The sequence below is a fragment of the Macaca thibetana genome, chromosome 20 (assembly GCF_024542745.1).
Source record: "Macaca thibetana thibetana isolate TM-01 chromosome 20, ASM2454274v1, whole genome shotgun sequence".
NCBI classification, from domain to species: domain Eukaryota; kingdom Metazoa; phylum Chordata; class Mammalia; order Primates; family Cercopithecidae; genus Macaca; species Macaca thibetana.
This window is the reverse complement of record NC_065597.1, coordinates 50,057,710-50,076,734: the sequence shown is the minus strand read 5'-3', so window position 1 is coordinate 50,076,734 and position 19,025 is coordinate 50,057,710. Positions and strand designations below refer to the sequence as shown.

General features: G+C 47.4%; 2 protein-coding genes across 5 annotated transcripts in view; one reads left to right on the top strand and one right to left on the bottom strand.

Moving 5' to 3' along the window:
- Positions 1-19,025, bottom strand: part of NSMCE1 (NSE1 homolog, SMC5-SMC6 complex component) — a 369,302-nt gene that overhangs the window by 75,553 nt on the left and 274,724 nt on the right. The window lies entirely within an intron of this gene.
- Positions 17,895-19,025, top strand: part of IL4R (interleukin 4 receptor) — a 50,195-nt gene continuing 49,064 nt past the window's right edge. Inside the window, exon 1 of one of the 4 annotated variants that reach the window (XM_050773918.1) lies at positions 17,895-18,016. The gene's annotated coding sequence lies outside the window, so the exon portion shown is untranslated. The remainder of the gene's footprint in view (positions 18,017-19,025) is intronic. The other 3 variants (XM_050773917.1, XM_050773919.1, XM_050773920.1) reach the window with 3 other exon arrangements.

The following is a 19,025-nucleotide window of genomic DNA, read 5'->3' as shown; positions in this document are numbered from 1 at the left end:
GATCCAGAAGTTCTAGATCAGAACGCTGTCTTGTCACCCTCCCCCATTGGCTGCCTTGATCCCTTATCAATGACCACAGTACTTGCTCTTCCCTTTAGGCCTTCACCAATGCCAGCCCTTCACCACTGTCTACTCATCCATCAGGTGCCTGCTTGGTTTACCTTTCCTCTAGAAAACCTCTGCTCCCAAATTTCCCTCTCAGACCCAGTACCAAGTTGTATCCGAATTATTTGGCCTCTCTTTCCTTCAGCTGACAGGGACTGTGTTTCGTTCACCTTTGCAGTCTCTAGCTCCTGGGATGTGATGACACATAGCAGGCATCAATAAATATTCACTGAATGAATGAGTGAATGAATCCCCGAGTTCCAGGTGACAGGGTTTGAAACAAACCAGCCTGATTATTTTCCAAGGCTCCCTTCCTACTTATTTTATTGTCCTATACACCCTTTTTTTTTTTTTTTTTTTTTTTTTGAGATGGCGTCTCACTGTGTTGTCCAGATTGGAGTGCAATGGTGCAATCTCGGCTCACAGCACATTGCAACCTCTGCCTCCCAGGTGCAAGCGATTCCCCTGCCTCAGCCTGCCAAGTAGCTGGGACTACAGGTGCCTACCACCACGCCTGGTTAATTTTTTTTTGTGTGTGTATTTTTGTAAAGACAGGGTTTTACCATGTTGGCCAGGATGGTCTTGATCTCCTGACCTTGTGATCCGCCCGCCTCCGCCTCCCAAAGTGTTGGGATTACAGTTGTGAGCCACCGCGCCCAGCCTCCTATACACCTTTGACTTCGTAACCATCATGTTCGATAACCTTCTTCAATTGCCCTAAGACCTTATTAGCCCTTCCCTTTTTCCTCTCTCCACCCCCAGTATTAGAGCATTCATCGCGGCTACTTTCTCCCAGCCATGCTGCGTCAAACAAGGGCAGTTGTCATCATGGGGTGACATAATATCCTTATATGAATGACTTTGCCCCAGAACCCTCCCCCGTCTTGCCAAAGGGACGTTAATTCTGTGACCGTGGATATGAGAAGAGGTGTGTGTGTGTGCATTTGTGTGTAGCAGGATAAATTCTTATCGTTAAAGCATACTTTTTAACTTGGAAATTCTATGTTAGCAGTTATGTCAGGTCCTGTATCTTCTTTTTGCAGAGGGTCACATTTGTTGACAACCAATACATCTTGCTGAAATAAATTTCTGGATTTTTTTGTTTTTTATTTTTTGTTTTGAGAGAGTCTTGCTCTGTTGCCCAGGCTGGAGTCCAGTGGTGCCATCTCGGCTCACTGCAACCTCCGCCTCCCGGGTTCAAGCGACTCTCCTGCCTCAGCCTCCTGAGTAGCTGGGACTATAGGTGCCCACCACCACGCCTGGCTAATTTTGTATTTTTAGTAGAGACGGGGTTTCACCATGTTGGCAAGGCTGGTCTCGAACTCCTGCCTCAGCCTCCCAAAGTGCCAGGATTACAGGTGTGAGCCAGCTGTTTCCTATCTTAAACAGCACTGTGACGAACATCATGACCATTTGTCTTTGTGCACTTGTTTGTCTCCTTAGGAAAAACACAGAGAAGTGGAATTGCTTCACTCAAGTCACGACATTGAAACAGGTAAAACTAATCTATGGTGGCAGGAATGAGGTGGGTGGGGCAAGGTTGACTGCAAAGAAGTGAAAGAAAACTTTCTTAGGAGATGGAAATGTTCTAACCCTTTCGCCTAACCCTTTCGCCTCTCTTCTTCACTTGCTTTGGCATTTGTTCCTTACAACACGTTTGCTTTTTGATGAGAGAGCTGTCTTATTAGAAATTTATTTCAGCAGCCAGGTGTGGTGGCTCACGCCTGTAATCCCAGCACTTTGGGAGGCCGAGGCAGGTGGATCACGAGGTCAAGAAGTCAAGACCATTCTGGCCAACATGGTGAAACCCCGTCTCTACTAAAATTGCGCCACTGCACTCCAGCCTGGGCCACAGAGTGAGACTCTGTCTGGAAAAAAAAAAAGGAAACAACCTAGATCTCTATCAAAAAGGGGTTGATTAAATGCCCATACAGTGGAATTGTATGCTACCAATAAATGAGTGATTATTATCTATGTCTGGGTTGGCAAACTTTTTCTCTAAAGGGCCAGAGAGTAAATATATTAGGCTTTGTGGGCCACACAGTCTCTGTTGCAACTACTCTACCCTTCCACGGTATTGCTAAGGCAGCCATACTTAGACCATTTGTAAATGAATAGGTGTGGTTGTGTTCTAATAAAACTCTATTTATACTCATTATTTTTATAACCACTTAAAAATGCAAAAACCACTCTTTCCTTGTGGTCTGCGCAAAAACAAAAAGCAGTGGGCCAAATTCGGCCCAAGGGATGTGGTTTGCTGAGCACTGATCTATTTTCGTGGACACAGAAAGTTGACCAATTGTTGGGGTTTCACTCAACAGTTATCACTTAACTTGCACGGGGTGAGCCTGTTTATATAAGTGGGGTGTGTATATGTGTATGTGCATGTGTGTGCATATGGAGAGATGTTCATCAGGATGTCACCAGTGGTTACTTCTATGATTTCAGATGATATTCACTTAATTCAGAAGAAAAAATAAAGGAGGAGGGTCTCGCTATGTTGCCCAGGCTGGTTTCGAACTCCTGGCCTCAATCGATCTTCCTTCCTCAGCCTCCCTAAGTGCTGGGATTACAGGCATGAGCCACCATGTCCAGCCTTCACTTAATTTTTTAGCCTTTTCTGTGTGGCTTCAACTTTTTAATTGAGTATTGTATCAATCGATTATCCAGCTAACATAATGCTGCCAGAGCGCTCATCAGGAGGCAGCAATAAGTGTTTCTTTCTTGCACTGCCGTGGTTGGCTGGGCTGCTGCATAGGTTGGCTGCTGGCTGACCCAGAGAGGCCTCAGCTGAGACAATTGAGAGGACCTTACTCCACGTGTCCCTTATCCTCCTGTGGGCTAGCCCAGCCTGCAAACTTTCTGCAGCCATGGCAAACATGCAAATAAGTCTGATCACAGCTAATTACAAGCCTCTGTCCCATTGCATCTGCTGACATCCATTGGCCAACACAAGTCACATGGCTGAGCTCAAAGTGAGAGGATACTTGTAAGTTACATGGCAAGAAGCATGGACCCAGGGAGAAAGAAAGAAAAAGAAAGGAAGGAGGGAGGGAAGAAAGGAAGGAAGGAAGGAAGGAAGGAAGGAAGGAAGGAAGGAAGGAAGGAAGGAAGGAAGGAAGGAAGGAAGGAAGGAAGGAAGGAAAGGAGGGAGGGAGGGAGGGAGGGAGGGAGGGAGGGAGGGAGGGAAGGAAGGGAAGGAAGGGAGTGTCATGGCAATCTCTCACAAACATGGGTTATCTTCATAGTCAGCAAAGGCAGTACAGCTGGTTTTAAGCAGAATGGCTCCCAGAGCTCTAGCCCTGCAACCTCTGGGCGGTACAGGTGATAGACACCTGTGGAAAGACAGGTGACTGTCTATCTCAGCAGCTCCAGAAAAATTTCAAAGAGTCTCATTAACTCCTATCAGGTCACATGGCCATCTCTGACCCAATCAATAAGGCCAAGGCACTGCAGTGTTCTGAGTGTCCACTCCTGAAAATCACCTGCCCACTTTCGCAGCCATAGGTGGAGTCAACTGCCTGAATTTTTTGGACTGAGTGTTAGGGAGGGGTGGTTCACTGGAGGTATATCCAGGATGTTACAGAGGTGGCTGGCTTGGATTAGATCTCCCCTGAGATCCCGATTGAAGCGTCAGTAGTGTACTTGTGATGTGATCCCAGAGGGCACCAGTAAGGGGGAGGGGAAAATGAACAGGGAGGCAAGAAAGTTAATAAAGGGAGTATTAATGAGCGGATTATTGCTGGGGGAAACTTGGCCCTCTGGGAGACTGTGTTGAAAAACCCTCAGAGACGCCAGGCGCGGTGGCTCTTGCCTGTAATTCCAGCACTTTGGGAGACTGAGGCGGGAGGATCACCTGAGGTCAGGAGTTTGAGACCAGCCTGGCCAACATGGTGAAACCCCCCTCTCCACTAAAAAAAAAATACAAAAATTAGCTGGACATGGTGGTGTGCACCTGTAATCCCAGCTACTCGGAAGGCTGAGGCAGGAGAATTGCTTGAACTCAGGAGGTGGAAGTTGCAGTGAGCCGAGATCGCGCCACTGCACTCTAGCCTGGGTGACAGAGCAAGACTCCGTCTCAAAAAAAGGAAACGAAAAAGCCCTCTTTTTGTGGTTGTGAGATGGCATCCAACCATAACAAAATTAAAATCCCCTGCCTTCCACATTAAATTCAGTACAAAAGGGTGTAAGTGTTCTTGCCCCAGAAATCCCACAAAGTCTCAAGATTCACCCTGATTGGACTAGCTTGGGGCCTTTAAGTAACGTGCTTACCTCTGATCAAGCTCTGTGGCACTGTGTCCAGAGAAACTGGGGTACTAGTTAACTTAGGTTTGGGCCCCATGCCCCAATCCTGGGCTGGGAGTGGAGCCCCATCTCGACATATGAATGGAGAGGGGTGGTCAGGAGACAGCCATCAGGGGCAAAGCAGGGCTTTTGCCGAGCAACAACGGGACAAATCTACATGGGAGAAAGCTACCCAAATCCACTACAAACAATCTCTGTGGCTTCAGCCAACTAGCTGAAAAGGAAGAACTCTGGGAGCTGACAGGTTGTCATCCTGCAAATAGGTGAGGCTGCTCTTGGACCATAGAAAACCTTCTAGGGGAGCCCCATTGTTCCAAGAATTAGTCCCTTAACTGTCTGGGGCTCGGCTCCTCCTTTGCCACTTCCTGGGCATTCATGGGTGACTCACTAAACCTTTCTAGGTCTCAGCCACATTGATAACTTCACTGTCCATCCATCCATCCATACAACCATCCATCCATCCATCCATCCGTTCGTTCATTCACTAAACATTTATAAACATTTAAGTGTGCCATGCACTGTGTAGATTCTGAGGATAAAGACAGTTGTTCACAGCTGTATCACAGCATCTAGCACAGTGCCTGGCACATAGTAAGTGCTCAAGAAACACTGATCCAAGGAATAAATGAACAAGATAAAGTCACTGCACTTGAAGAGCTGACTGTCTAATAGAGAAAACAGACACTTAGAATTACAATACACTGTGGCACCTATCCAATGTGCTTCAGGCAAACAGAGGAAGGAGCCTGTCTGGAAGGCTCAAGAAGGCTCCACTCAAGAAGTCATAGGCCTTCAAGGAGAGGGGAATTTTAGCAGGCTGAGAAAAAGAGGCAGCGCATAACCAGCCCAGGGAACAGTGTCAACAATGGCACAGAACTGGAGGAGAAGAAATTATTATTGTTATTTTTTTCGATACGGAGTCTCACTCTTGTTGCCTGGGCTGGAGGGCAGTGGCGCGATCTTGGCTCACTGCAACCTCTGCCTCCCAGGTTCAAGCGATTCTCCTGCCTTAGCCTCGTGAGTAGCTGGGATTACAGGCACCCGCCACTACACCCAGCTAACTTTTTGTATTTTTAGTAGAGACAGGGTTTCACCACATTGGCCAGGCTGTTCTTGAACTCCTGACCTCATGATTTGCCTGCCTTGGCCTCCCAAAGTGCTGGGATTACAGGCATGAGCCACCGCGCCTGGCCGAAATTAATTTATTAATCACTTATCATGGACCAGACATTTTATTTTTGCCTTTACACTCTTGGAAAGGATTAGAATTTATTCACCATGAAATCTTGGCATGCCTAGACTCCTTCTGCCTCTTGCTCTTCCCTCCTCTGGGTATCAGCTGTCACTTAAATTATTGTGACACCCCCCACCCCCCAAACCCACCAGTCAATAGTCGTGTCTCCCTCTGTTTCACCATCCATACAGCTGCCAGAGGGATTGTTTTCAAATTCCAAGGTTGAGCCTCTCGATCTTTGGTTTGGAATCCTTCAGTGGCTCCACATCCCCTGAAGGCTGTGTTTAAGACCTTTTGTAATATGACCCTGAATTGCATTGCATGCCCCACCCCTGGCACTCCCTAAGGTATATTTGTACACCTCCAAACTTTGCTCCCACTGCTCTTTCTGCCTTGGGTGCCCATCTCCCCTTCTGCCTTCAATCTGGGGGCTATTTTTACTCTGCAGAGGACATTTGGCAATGTCTGGAGACATTTTGGTTGCTACAACTAAGGGGGTCCTTCTGCAATCTGCTGGGTGGAGATTCAAAATTCTGCTAAACATCCTATAATGCACAGAAAGTCCCCCCACGGCAAAGAATTATCTGGTTCGAAATATCAGTAGTGCTGAGGTTGAGAAATCCTGCTTTGACTTTTCAGGAATGGGGAGCTACAGAAGGATTCTCAACAGAGGGTGAGAGATTCAGCTTTGGAAAGTCTGGCAGCTGTCTGTGATGGCTAAGAGGAAGGCAGGACTAGAGACCAGTGTAAGTCATGACCTTTCTTCCTCTTTTCTTCCTCCTTCTCCTGGAAATCAGTGAGGTAAGCTGGCAAGAGTCTGTTGCTCTTCAGCCAGAAACACTAAGTTCTGTGGTCACTCCTCCCATAGCAAATGATATCACAACAAGCAAAGTGAATATGTCACATCTCTTAGGTTCCTGGGAGAGGTTTGAATCTCCTGAGAAAGTGTGCTCACTCACACTCAACAGCTATGGGATCTTGAGAGAGTTACTTTCCTGTCTGTGCCTGTTCTCTCATCTGTGAAATGGAGCTAATAACGGTACCTACTTCTTGGAGTTTGTGAAGATTAATTGATATATTACAAGAGCCTACAACAGGGCCTGGTACATTGTAAGTGTGGTTATCTGTGTTAATTCTTAACATCATCACATCTTCCTCCCTACTGTCACCATTATCATCATCACCACCACCACCATCACTATCATCATCATCATCACCACTGCCACCACTACCATTATCACCACCACCATTACCATCATCCACATCATCACCACCACCACCATCACCATCATCACCATCAACATCATCACTACCACCACCATCACCATCATCACCATCAACATCATTACCACCACCACCACCATCACCATCATCATCATCACCACCACCACCATCACCATCATCACCATCAACATCATCACTACCACCACCATCACCATCATCACCATCAACATCATTACCACCACCACCACCATCACCATCATCATCATCACCACCAACATCACCATCATCACCACCACCATCACCATCATCACCGTCAACATCATCACTACCACCACCATCACCATCATCACCATCAACATCATTACCACCACCACCATCACCATCATCACCATCAACATCACCACCACCACCATCACCACCATCACCATCATCATCAACATCACCACCACCACCACCATCACCATCATCACCATCAACATCATTACCACCACCACCATCACCATCACCACCATCACCATCACCATCATCACCATCAACATCACCACCACCACCATCACCATCATCACCACCATCATCACCACCACCACCATCACCATCATCATCATCACCACCACCACCATCACCATCATCACCATCAACATCACCACTACCACCATCACCATCATCACCATCATCATCATCACCACCACCACCATCACCATCATCACCATCAACATCATTACCACCACCACCATCACCATCATCATCATCACCACCACCACCATCACCATCACCATCATCACCATCACCATCACCACCACCACCACCACCACCATCAACATCAACATCACCACCACCATCACCATCATCACCATCAACATCATTACCACCACCACCATCACCACCATCACCACGATCACCATCAACATCATCACCATCACCATCACCACCATCACCATCATCACCATCACCATCATCACTACCACCATCACCACCATCACCATCATCACCATCAACATTATCACCACCACCACCATCACCATCATCATCATCATCATCAACATCATCGCCACCACCACCATCACCATCAACATCATCATTTTATTTTAGATAAAGCTTATTTGTTGAACCTGACTTGCCAGAGGTAAGAAGGATATGACTGGATATCATTCTTCCCCAAGGGTAGAAGCAAGGAATCAACCCTCAGCTTCTGACACAATCTCCTGGCTACATCCACAGAACTTGACTCAGATTGTTGGCAAACCCCTGTGTCTTCACCCACCAAAACCAGTTGAGCCATGATTCCCAGCTGGCTCCAACTCTCAAAATAATCCCATTGGGTCTGATCTGTTAAGTTGCAAAATAACATAAAACTCAATAATACGAACATAAACAGAGGTTAGATTTTCTCCAATTACATAGAGTTTGGAGGTTGGTCACAACTGGCGTGGTTCAGCTGCTCAAAGATGTTAGGGGCCAGGTGCAGTGGTTCACGCCTGTAATCCCAGCACTTTGGGAGGCCAAGGCAGGTGGATCACTTGAGGTAAACAGAGGTTAAATTTTCTCCAATTACATGGAGTCTGGAGGTTGGTCACAACTGGCGTGGTTCAGCTGCTCAACGATATTAGGGGCCAGGTGCAGTGGTTCATGCCTGTAATCCCAGCACTTTGGGAGGCCAAGGCAGGTGGATCACTAGAGGTCAGGAGTGCAAGACCAGCCTGGCCAACATGGAGAAACCCTGTCTCTACTAAAAATACAAAAAGTAGCCTGGCGTGGTGGTGGGCGCCTATAATTCCAGCTACTCAGGAGGCTGAGGCAGGAGAATCACTTGAACCTGGGAGGCGGAGGTTACGTTACAGTGAGCCAAGATTGTGTCACTGCAGTCCAGCATGGGTGACAGAGCAAGACTCTGTCTCAAAACAAATGAAAATTAAAAAAAAGATATCAGGGCTTCTGTGTCTAGAAAATTCTTCACCTTACAAGAATTCCAGATATTAGCTCTTGCTGGGGTTGGTTCAGTTGTTCACAGATGTCAGGGCTCCTGTGCTGCAGTTGTCTTGGCCTTCTGTCATGGCGGCAAGATGTTTCACAGCAGCAAGACCTTTTCAATCAGGAAAGCCAGCCTTTCCCCAGGAGCATTCCCCTACACACGGAGACCTCCATTTGGGTTTCTTCAATAGAACCGGGCCACTCAGCCACCACTAGCACAAGGGAGGCTGAGAAAGATGAAATAGAGTTGTCATGATTAGGCCAGGCTTGGTGGCTCATGCCTGTAATCCCAGCACTTTGGGAGGCCAAAGTGCGTGGATCATGAAGTTGGGGGTTTGAGACCATCCTGACCAACACGGTGAAACCCCGTCTCTACTAAAAGTACAAAAATTAGCTGGGCGTGGTGGTGGGCGCCTGTAATCCCAGCTACCCAGGAGGCTGAGGCAGGATAATTGCTTGAACCCTGGAGGCGGAGGTTGCAGTAAGCGAGGATTGCACCACTGCACTCCAGCCTGGGCCACAGAGTGAGACTCCATCTCAAAAAAAAAAAAAAAAAAAAGAATTGTCATGATTGGCCACAATGAATCTTGATCTATTGCCTCACATAGGACACATTGCTGACCGCAAACAAAATCTGAGTCCTGTTGATAGAGAAGACTGCATAAGGTATCATGGGTGTCACAGAAGTTCTATGGCTGCATAACAAACTATCCCAAAACTTACTGGCATTTATTTCGCACGTGAATCTGCAGTCCAGCAGGGTTCAGTGGAGACAGGGTTCAGTGGGTTCATCTCTGCTCTATTTGATTTAAAGTTACCCAGGATTAAACTCTTCATTTAAAATTACTTGATTACTCAGACTAAAACAATAGCAACGTTTATTTTGCTCATGGTTTTGCAATTTGGCCAGATTTCAGTCGGCTCAGCTGGGATGACTCGGTGTCAGCTTAGCAGACTCCAGAACTGGGGGCTGGAATCATCTGAAGGCTCATTTGCTCACATCTATGGACCTGGGATAGGAAGTCCCAAACAGATGAGACTCCTTGGGCTTCTCTCTTTTCTCTCCAGCATGGTGGCTTCAGGGTACTTGACCTTCTCACATATTAACCCAGGGATCTCAAGGTGTGAGGAAAGAGAGAGAGAGATTCGAGTAGAAGCTGTAACTCCTTTTTTTAACCCAGCCTTGGAAGTGCTGGCATCATTTCCACCATATTCGATTCATTAGAAGAGAGTCACTGAGGTTGCGCCATCATGTAGGGGAGGGAAATTAGGTTCCCATCTTTTTGCGGGAGAAGTATTGAAGAGTTGAACATGTTTTCAACAGTTAACCATGTCTGCCACGTCTCCCACTGCAAGAGAGCTGGAAGTAAGTGAACTGGAAAGTACCGTGTTGGATGGAGAATGAAGGGGAAGTTTGAAATATGGTTTGAAATATGCCCCCTCTCCAGGTCCTGAAACATATCTTTCTATTCTTTTTTGAAGAATCAGAATGAGTTATGCTCAGAAAAGGTAATACTTCATGTTATTTTATTGTATTTATTTTATTTTATTTTATTTTATTTTATTTTGAGATGGAGTCTCACTCCGTCACCCAGGCTGGAGTGCAGTGGCGCAATCTCAGCTCACTGCAACCTCTGCCTCCCAGGTTCAAGCGATTCTGCTGCCTCAGCCTCCCAAGTAGCTGGGACTACAGGCACGTGTCACCATGCCCAGCTAATTTTTGTATTTTTAGTAGAGACAGGGTTTCAGCATGTTAGCCAGGATGGTCTTGATCTCCTGACCTCGTGATCTGCCCACCTCGGCCTCCCAAAGTGCTGGGATTACAGGAGTGAACCACCACACCCAGCCTTATTTATTTATTTATTGAGAGAAAGTCTTGCTCTGTCACCCTGGCTGCAGTGCAGTGGTGCAATCATAGCTTACTGCAGCCTCAACCTCCTAGACTCAAGTGATTCTCTTGCCTCAACCTCCTGAGTAGCTGTAACTACAGGTGCATGCCACCATGCCCAATTAATTTTGTTAAATTTTTTTGTAGAGATAGGGTCTTGCTATGTTGCCCAGGCTGATCTTGAACTCCTGAACTCAAGTCATCCTCCCATCTCTGCCTCCCAGAGTGCTGCGATTACAGGCGTAAGCCACTGTACCTGGCTTATTTCCTTATTTTAGATGCAGAGAGGCTGTGCTGTAGTTAGTTCATTGCCTACATCCCATCAGCTGTGTCTTTCCATGTGTTTGCCTGACTTCCAGTCTCCAACAACAGCAGTTCTTTGCCTGAGTGCTCTTCTCCTGGCTGTTGGAGCCTGCTCTGCTCCCATTCCTGGTCTCCTATGGTCTGTCTGGAAATGCTGGGAAAATAACCACTTCTATTCCATCAGCCCTAAGCCAATGACCAAGCCAGTGATGCCCACTCTTACCACTCCTATTCAATATCATATTGCAAGTCCTACCTCATGTGACGAGACAAAGAAGAAAAGAAAAGTTACACAGATTTGGAGGGAAAAAACTAAACTGTCTTTGTCTGCAGATGATATTATTGTCTATGTAGAAAATCCGAAAGAGTTAATTAAAAACCCTCTTGGAACTAATAAGTGTGTGTAGCAAGGTTGCAGGATACAAGGTTAACATACAAAGGTCAACTGCTTTCCTACATACCAGCAATAAACAAGTAGCATTTGAAATTAAAAACACAAAGCCATTTATATTAGCACCAAAAAATGACAGAAAAATAAATACTTCACTATAAATCTAATAAACATATACAGGATCTTTATGAGGAAAACTACAAAATTCTGATGAATAAAACCAAAGATCTCAATAAATGGAGAGACAGTCCATGTTCATGGAGAGTTCTTCCCAGCTTGATCTTACGGATTCAGTACAATCCCAATCAGAATCCCAGCAAGTTATTTTGTATGTATTGACAAACTGATTCTAAAGTTCAAACAGAAAGGAAAAAGCCTGGAATAGCCAACACAATACTGAAGAACAACCACCAAGTTGAAGGACTGACATTACCTGACTTTAAAACTATAAAATAAAGCTACAGTAATCAAGACAGTATGGTACTGGTGAAAGAACAGACAAAAAGAACAATGGAACAGAATACAGACTCCGAAAATATACTGACACAAATATAATCAACTGGTCTGTGACAAAGAGGCAAAGGCAATTCAGTGGAAAAAGGATAGTCTTTTCAACAAATGGTCCTGAAACAACTGGATGTCTATGTGTAAAATAATAATAATAAATTTAGACACAGACCTTACACCTTTCACAAAAAATAACTCAACATAAATCGTAGACCTAAATGTATAATACAAAATTATAAAACTTCTAGAAGATATCATAGGATAAAATCTTGGATCTCAGTGACCTTAGGTTTGGCAATGGGTTTTTAGACACAACACTAAAAGGACAATCCAGGAATAAGAAAAAAAAATTGGTGGTTTGGAGTTTATGAAAATTGAAAACTGTATTAAATTTGAAAATCTTTGCAAAACACATATGTGATAAAGGACCTGCATCCAAAATACACAAAGAATTTTAAAACTCGACAATAAGAAAACAAGTAACCCAACTAAAAAATGGGCACAAGATCTCAACAGACAACAAATAAGATATACAGATGGCAAAAAGCATATGAAAATATGCTCAACATCATATGTCATTAGGAAATTGCAAATTTCCTAATTTGCAAACATATTGACATATGCATCATATGTCACTAGGAAATTGCAAACAATGATGAGATACCACTACACACCTACTAGAGTGGCTAAAATCCTCAAACTGACAATATGAAAAGCTGACAAGAAAACAGAGCAATGGAAACTCTCACTCGTTGTTGATAGAAAGGCAAAATGGTACAGCCACCTTGGAAGACAGTGGCAGTTTATTGCCAGACTTTCTTACTTTTACTTTTATGATCCAGCAATTGTGCTCCTTGGTATTTACCCAATCGTGTTGCAAACTTATGTCCACCCAAAAACTTGCACATGAGTGTTGATAGCAGCTTTATTCATAATTGCCAAAAATTGGAAGCAACAAAGATGTCTTTCAAAAGGTAGAATGGATAAACTGTGATACATCCATACAATAGGGCACTACTCAGCCACAAGAGGAAATGAGGTGCCAAGCCTGGAAAAGACATGGAGGAACCTGAAAAGTATATTGCTAAATAAAAGAAGTCAGTTTTAAGGGATTACATACTTTCTGATTTCAATTACTTGACATTCTGAAAAAGACAAAACTATGGAGACAGTAAAAAAATCAGTGGTTTCCAGGATCCTGGATGAATAGGTAGAGAATTGGGGATTTTTAGGGAAGCGAAACTATTTTTTATTTTTTCTTTATTTTATTTATTTATTTATTTATTTTAAGATATAGGGTCTCATTCTATTGCCCAGGCTGGAGTACAGTGGCATGATCATAGTTCACTGCAGCCTTGAACTCCTGGGCTCAAGGGATCCTCCTGCCTCAGCCTCTGGGTAGCTGGGACTACAGGTACATCACCATTCCTGGCCTGTTTTTTTTGTTGTTGTTTTTGTTTTTTGGTAGAGACTGGGTCTTGCTATGTTGCCCAGGCTGGGAAACTATTCTTTTTGTCGCTATATGTGTATATATTATTAAGACCCAGAACTTGGCTGGGTGCAGTGGCTCAGGCCTGTAATCCCAACACTTTGGGAGGCCAAGGCAGGGGGATCACTTGAGGTCAGGAATTCAAGACCAGCTTGGCCAATATGGGGAAGCCCCGTCTCTACTAAAAATACAAAAATTAGCCAAGCGTGCACCTGTAGTCCCAGATAACTTGGAAGGCTGAGGCACAAGAATCGCTTGAATCTGGGAGGCAGAGGTTGCGGTGAGTTGAGATCACGCCACTGCACCCCAGCCTGGGTGACAGAGCAAGACGCTGTCTCAAAAAAAAAGAAAAGAAAAAAAAAGACTCAGAACTGTGCAACAGAGGTTAGGCACAGTGGCTCACACCTGTAATCTTAGCACTTTAGGAGGCTGAGATTGAAGAATAACTTGAGTTTAGGAGTTTGAGACCAGCTTGGCCAATGTAGCAAGACTCTCTCTACAAGTTAAAAAAAAAAAAAAAAAAAGAGCCTGGTGTGGTGGCATGTTCTTGCAGCCCCAGCTACTCGGCAGGCGGAAGCAGGATGATCCCTTGAACCCAGGAGTTCCAGGCTGCAGTGGGCTATGATCCCGCCACTGTGCTCCAGCCTGGGCAACAGAGTGAGACCTTGTTTCCAAACAAACAAACAAACAAACAAACACAAAACAAAACCCTGAGAAACAGTGAAACAATGTATGCTATGGACTTTAGTTTATAATAATGTATCAGTATTATAAGGAATGCACCATACAATAATAAAAGATGTTGATAAAAGGGGAAATTTTGCACGGGGGAGGGGGATGTATGGAAACTCTCAGTCCTATCTGCTCAATTTTTCCATAAATCTACAATGGTTCTAAAAAATAAAGTCTATTAGTTTTAAAGGCCAAAAGGCTTGGAAACAAGTAAGCGTGTTAGGATGTAATGAGGATTGAGCTTATACTGAGTCAAGACTTGGGAACCCCTAGATGGGGGAACAGAGGTTTTACTATCTCGTTTGCCTTTGGACCTGCTCCCAGGACTGACAGAGCAGTCACAGATAAAGTCTGGGCATCTTGGGCAGGAACTTGAATGGTGGGACTGTATGCAAGAAGACAAACTTCACATTTCTTCTCTCTCTTGCACCCAAGAACAATGCCCTGTTTTCTTTAACTTTGTAATTTGACATAATTTCAGACTCGCAGGAAAGTTGGGGGAAGAGTACATAGAATTCCCAAAGTCTCTTCCCCCAGATTTCCTGAATGTCTTAGCCTCTGACCACAGCTGTGCTTTCTTTGCCTGTCTTCTCAATGCCACATTCATCTCCATTTCACAACCAAGCAACAGACCAAGGCAACAGGCTTGACTTTGCCTCTTTCTCATCTTCATCCTGATAAGAATAGCAATTGACATTTTGAATGCCTAATCCACGCCAGGCATTGTTCTGGGCATTGTGATACATACCTTGCCATTTCACCATTTCGTAGCTCTACGAGGTGGATCTATTATTATCCCCATTTTACAGATGGAGAAACCGAGGCACAGGGAGGCTGATCTACTTTGCCCAAAATTACGTATGTCAATAAGTAGCAGAGTTGGCCTGCCAACGCAGGTGGTCTAGGGGCAAGCGAGGAAACTGACGAAGAATGACTTGACCAGGAAAACAGGATGGGGGCCCAGTTTGGGAGGCCAGGAGGGGATACAGCCCAAGCCACACATTCTCAAAGGACTTCCAAGGTAGACTTATAATGTCGTCTCCCGATGAGATGGGGCACAAACCCAGAGACACAAAGACAGGACAATTGACTGCAGGGCTGAACTGCCTGGGATGAAATATCAACCATGTGGGTGTGCGGATGTGTGAGTAATGAGTGTGAGGGAGTATGAGTGTGGACGAGAGTGAAAGTCACACTTGATCCGGAGGATTCCTACTCCGCCTGAAACCCAAGTTTCCAGAAAAGCCCTTCCTGTGACTCTCTCTCCCTAGTCCTCTCCATGTCTGCCTGGGCTGCCCCCAGTACAGAGTTTATTACACTCAATTGCTTACGTCTGTTCACTTGTCAGTGCCGCAACCAGATCCTCAGGGCTAGGAAGCAGGGACTGGATCTATTTATTGTTCTCCCCAGCCCCCAGCTCACGACTTGGCATATGGAGGCATCTACAAACAGATGCCAAAGGATGGGAGTTTTTCCACACTCCCACGCCACCTCCAGGTATTTGCTCATGCTGTCCCTTCCACCTGCATGTGTTTCTGCATTGATTCAGGCACTGGTCAGAGGTCACCTCCTCCAGGAAGCCATCCCTGACCCCAGGGAACTGAGTTCTCTTTACTGTCACTTCCTAGGGTGGGTTGGTGGCTGTCTTGCTCACTTGGTTGTAAGGTCTCAGAGGGCAGGGATTGTGTCTGTTTCATGTCTTCAGGTCTGCGTCATCGGCGCTTGTCACAGGGTTAGGCACAGTAGGACCAAGACAGATCGAGTACAGGAAGGAATGATTGACATATGGGCTGGGCATGGTGGCTCACACTTGTAATCCCAGCACTTTGGGAGGCAGAGGCAGGCAGATCACCTGAGGTCAGGAGTTTGAGACCAGCCTGGCCAACATGGTGAAACCTCATGTCTACTAAAAATACAAAAATTAGCTGGACATGGTGGTGCACGCTTGTAATCCCAGCTACTCAGGAGACTGAGGCAGGAGAATCGCTTGAACTCAGGAGGTGGAGTTTGCAGGGAGCTGAGATCACCCACTGCACTCCAGCCTGGGCAATGGAATGAGACTCCCACCTCCAAAAAATGAGAATGATCGATGTGTGGTGGCCCCTGCCCTGGGAAGCCAATCCTCACCCTCCACCACAGCACTTGATCCCATTGGGCTGTCCTTGGCTTCCACCCTCAGACTGACAGCTCCTCCTGAGGGCAGGAGGGGGTCAAATTACTCTCTGGGTTTTCAGCACTGCCCAGTGTGAGTCCAAATATCTCCCACTTCCCCTCCCTCCACTCTCTCCTCACTCAGGGCTCCACAGTCACGCTGGTCTTCAGCAATTCCTCCTGCAGGCTGAACTGGTTCCCACAGGGCCTTTGCACTAGCTCTTCCTTTTCCCTGCACAAGTTTTCCCCATAGGCTCTTCAGAGTCTCAGCTCAAATGTCGCCTACCCAGAAAGCCCCTTACAGACCACCTGCCCCACTGGCCTAAGAGGTCCCTACTTTCTTCTTGGGCCCTCCTGACCTGAAATACTTTGTTGAGTGTTTTCCCCCCAGTCATCTGGCTGCATCCGGGTTCTTATGGTGTCCAGTGGTTAATGGTCTATGGGGCCTGGGTTCGAATCCCAGCTCCACCCTTGCTTACCTGCCCAGTCATTCTGAGTTTCTTTGTTTTCTTTGTTGTTGTTGAGACGGAGTGTCGCTCTTTCGCCCAGGCCGGACTGCACTGGCGCGATCTCGGCTCACTGCAAGCTCCGCCTCCCGGGTTCAGGCCATTCTCCTGCCTCAGCCTCTCCAGTAGCTGGGACTACAGGCGCCCGCCACCAGGCCCGGCTAATTTTTGGTATTTTTAGTAGAGATGGGATTTCACCGTGTTAGCCAGGATGGTCTCAATCTCCTGACCTCGTGATCCACCTGCCTCGGCCTCCCAAAGTGCTGGGATTACAGGCGTGAGCCACCGCGCCCGGCCTCTTGGTTTTCTTTTTTACAATTTTATAAATGTTAATTTTTGTAGATACGGGCTCTCGCTAACAGGGTTGCCCAGGCTGGTCTCGAACTCTAGGGTTCAAGTGATCCTCCTGCCTCGGCCTCCCAAAGTGCTGGGATTACAGGCATGAGCCACGTTGCCCAACCCGTTTTGAATTTCTTAAGTACTCTGTGCCTCAGTTTCCCGATTTGTAAAACCGGTGATAGTATCACTTTCTTATAGGGTAGCTGCCAGGACTGAACGAGTTAACATTTGTAGTGCCTTCGCACAGCGCCTGACAAGATTGTACTAGTTACTGATTGAAGGGGCTGTTTTACTATCCAAATGTGGCTAGAGTAGGAGCTGGGTAAACATTTATTGAAGAATGTGCAAACACTGGCACTTGGAAGCTGGGTTGTTAGGAAGGAGAGGAGGATTCCAGTCTCCCAGCCCTCCTACCCCAAACGCAACTGCCCCCAGCGCAGGGGAGGCCGCGGAGGCCAGGCAGGAGTAGGTCCTGGAGGCCTGGTCGGCGTGGGCGTTTTATTCCGAGACCAGCGGGATCCATTGCAGAGTTCTCCGCTGAGCGTGACCTCGGGCTGCAGCGTGGGAGGAAGCGCGCCGCAAGACCCCCAGCGGGGTGCTGGGATCGCCCCCAGCAGAGGACGGCGGCTCGGACTGTCCAGCAGCGGCGGGGACAGCAACAGGGGCGCGAGATAGCCTTGACCCGGGCCGGGCGCGCCGGGCGGGGCTGCGCATGCAAATCTGCTGGGCGCCGGGGCGGAGCGCAGGAAGCCGGGGCGGGCTGGGTCTCCGCGCCTAGGAAAGCCCCGCGCGGTGCCGGCCAGGGCAGGGCCGCCCAGGGGTCCCCCACTTCCCGCTCGGGCTCCCGGACGGCGAATGGAGCAGGGGCGCGCAGGTAGGACCCGGGGCCCGTGCGCCGATCGGGGTGCGAGGGTATCGTCCGGGCACGCAGGCTGAGGGGGTTCGGGAAGGGCTCGGCCGCCGGCGGGGACCCGGGCAGCGGGGACCGCGGGGACTACGGGGACCACCCCGACCCCGCGCGGGGCCCGAGCCCGCGACTCTCGGTGTGCGCTGAGCAGCACCCGGTTCCGTCCTTGCGGCCGAAGGGCAGAGGAGGCGCGAGGCCAGAGGTTCGTGGACACCCAGCGCTCCCCAAAGCGGGTGCTGGCCGTGAGACCTCCGCCGGGACGGCCTGCGGGGGTGGGGGTCTTGGGGTTAGGCTGTCGGAGGCCACGCAGCCCCTCTTCTCCGGGCAGTGGCACCCTGCCCCGCGCTCAGGAAGTCAGTGAGGACTTCGGAGAGACAAAGGGTGGGAAAAGTTCTGAGAACTGTAAATTTGAGTACTAGGTCAGTGAATCTGGGGAAACAAGGCCCTTTGGACCTGCGGTCTCCGCCTCCGAATGTCAGAGGGACCCACTAATGGCGATCATTGACTAGGACTTGTTTTACTGAAAGGATGCCGAGTGAAACCTCCCACTAACCTCTCTGTGGCCGGTGCTGTGCGTCATGGCCATTGTACAGATGAGGTCACTGAGATCCTGCCCCTTTAATAACTTGCCCCAAGGTGCCGCCCACCTGGGAGTCCGTGGGGCATCAGGACTGGAACCCAGGCAATCCCACGCCAGAGCCAGCTGCTCTCCATCTCTCAATCACGTTTGAGCAGCCACCACAATAACCAGAATCTCCGGGAGATTTGCTTAAAATGCAGATTCCCAGTTCCTCGCCCTGAGATTCAGATTCAGTAATCTGATCTTTATTTTCTTTTTAAAAATTTATTTTATAGGGATGGGGTCTCACTATGTTGCCCAGGCTGGCCTCAAGTGATCCTCCCATCTTGGCCTCCCAAAATGCTGGGATTACAGGTGTGAGCCACTGAGCCCTGATTTTTTTTTTTTTTAAACAAA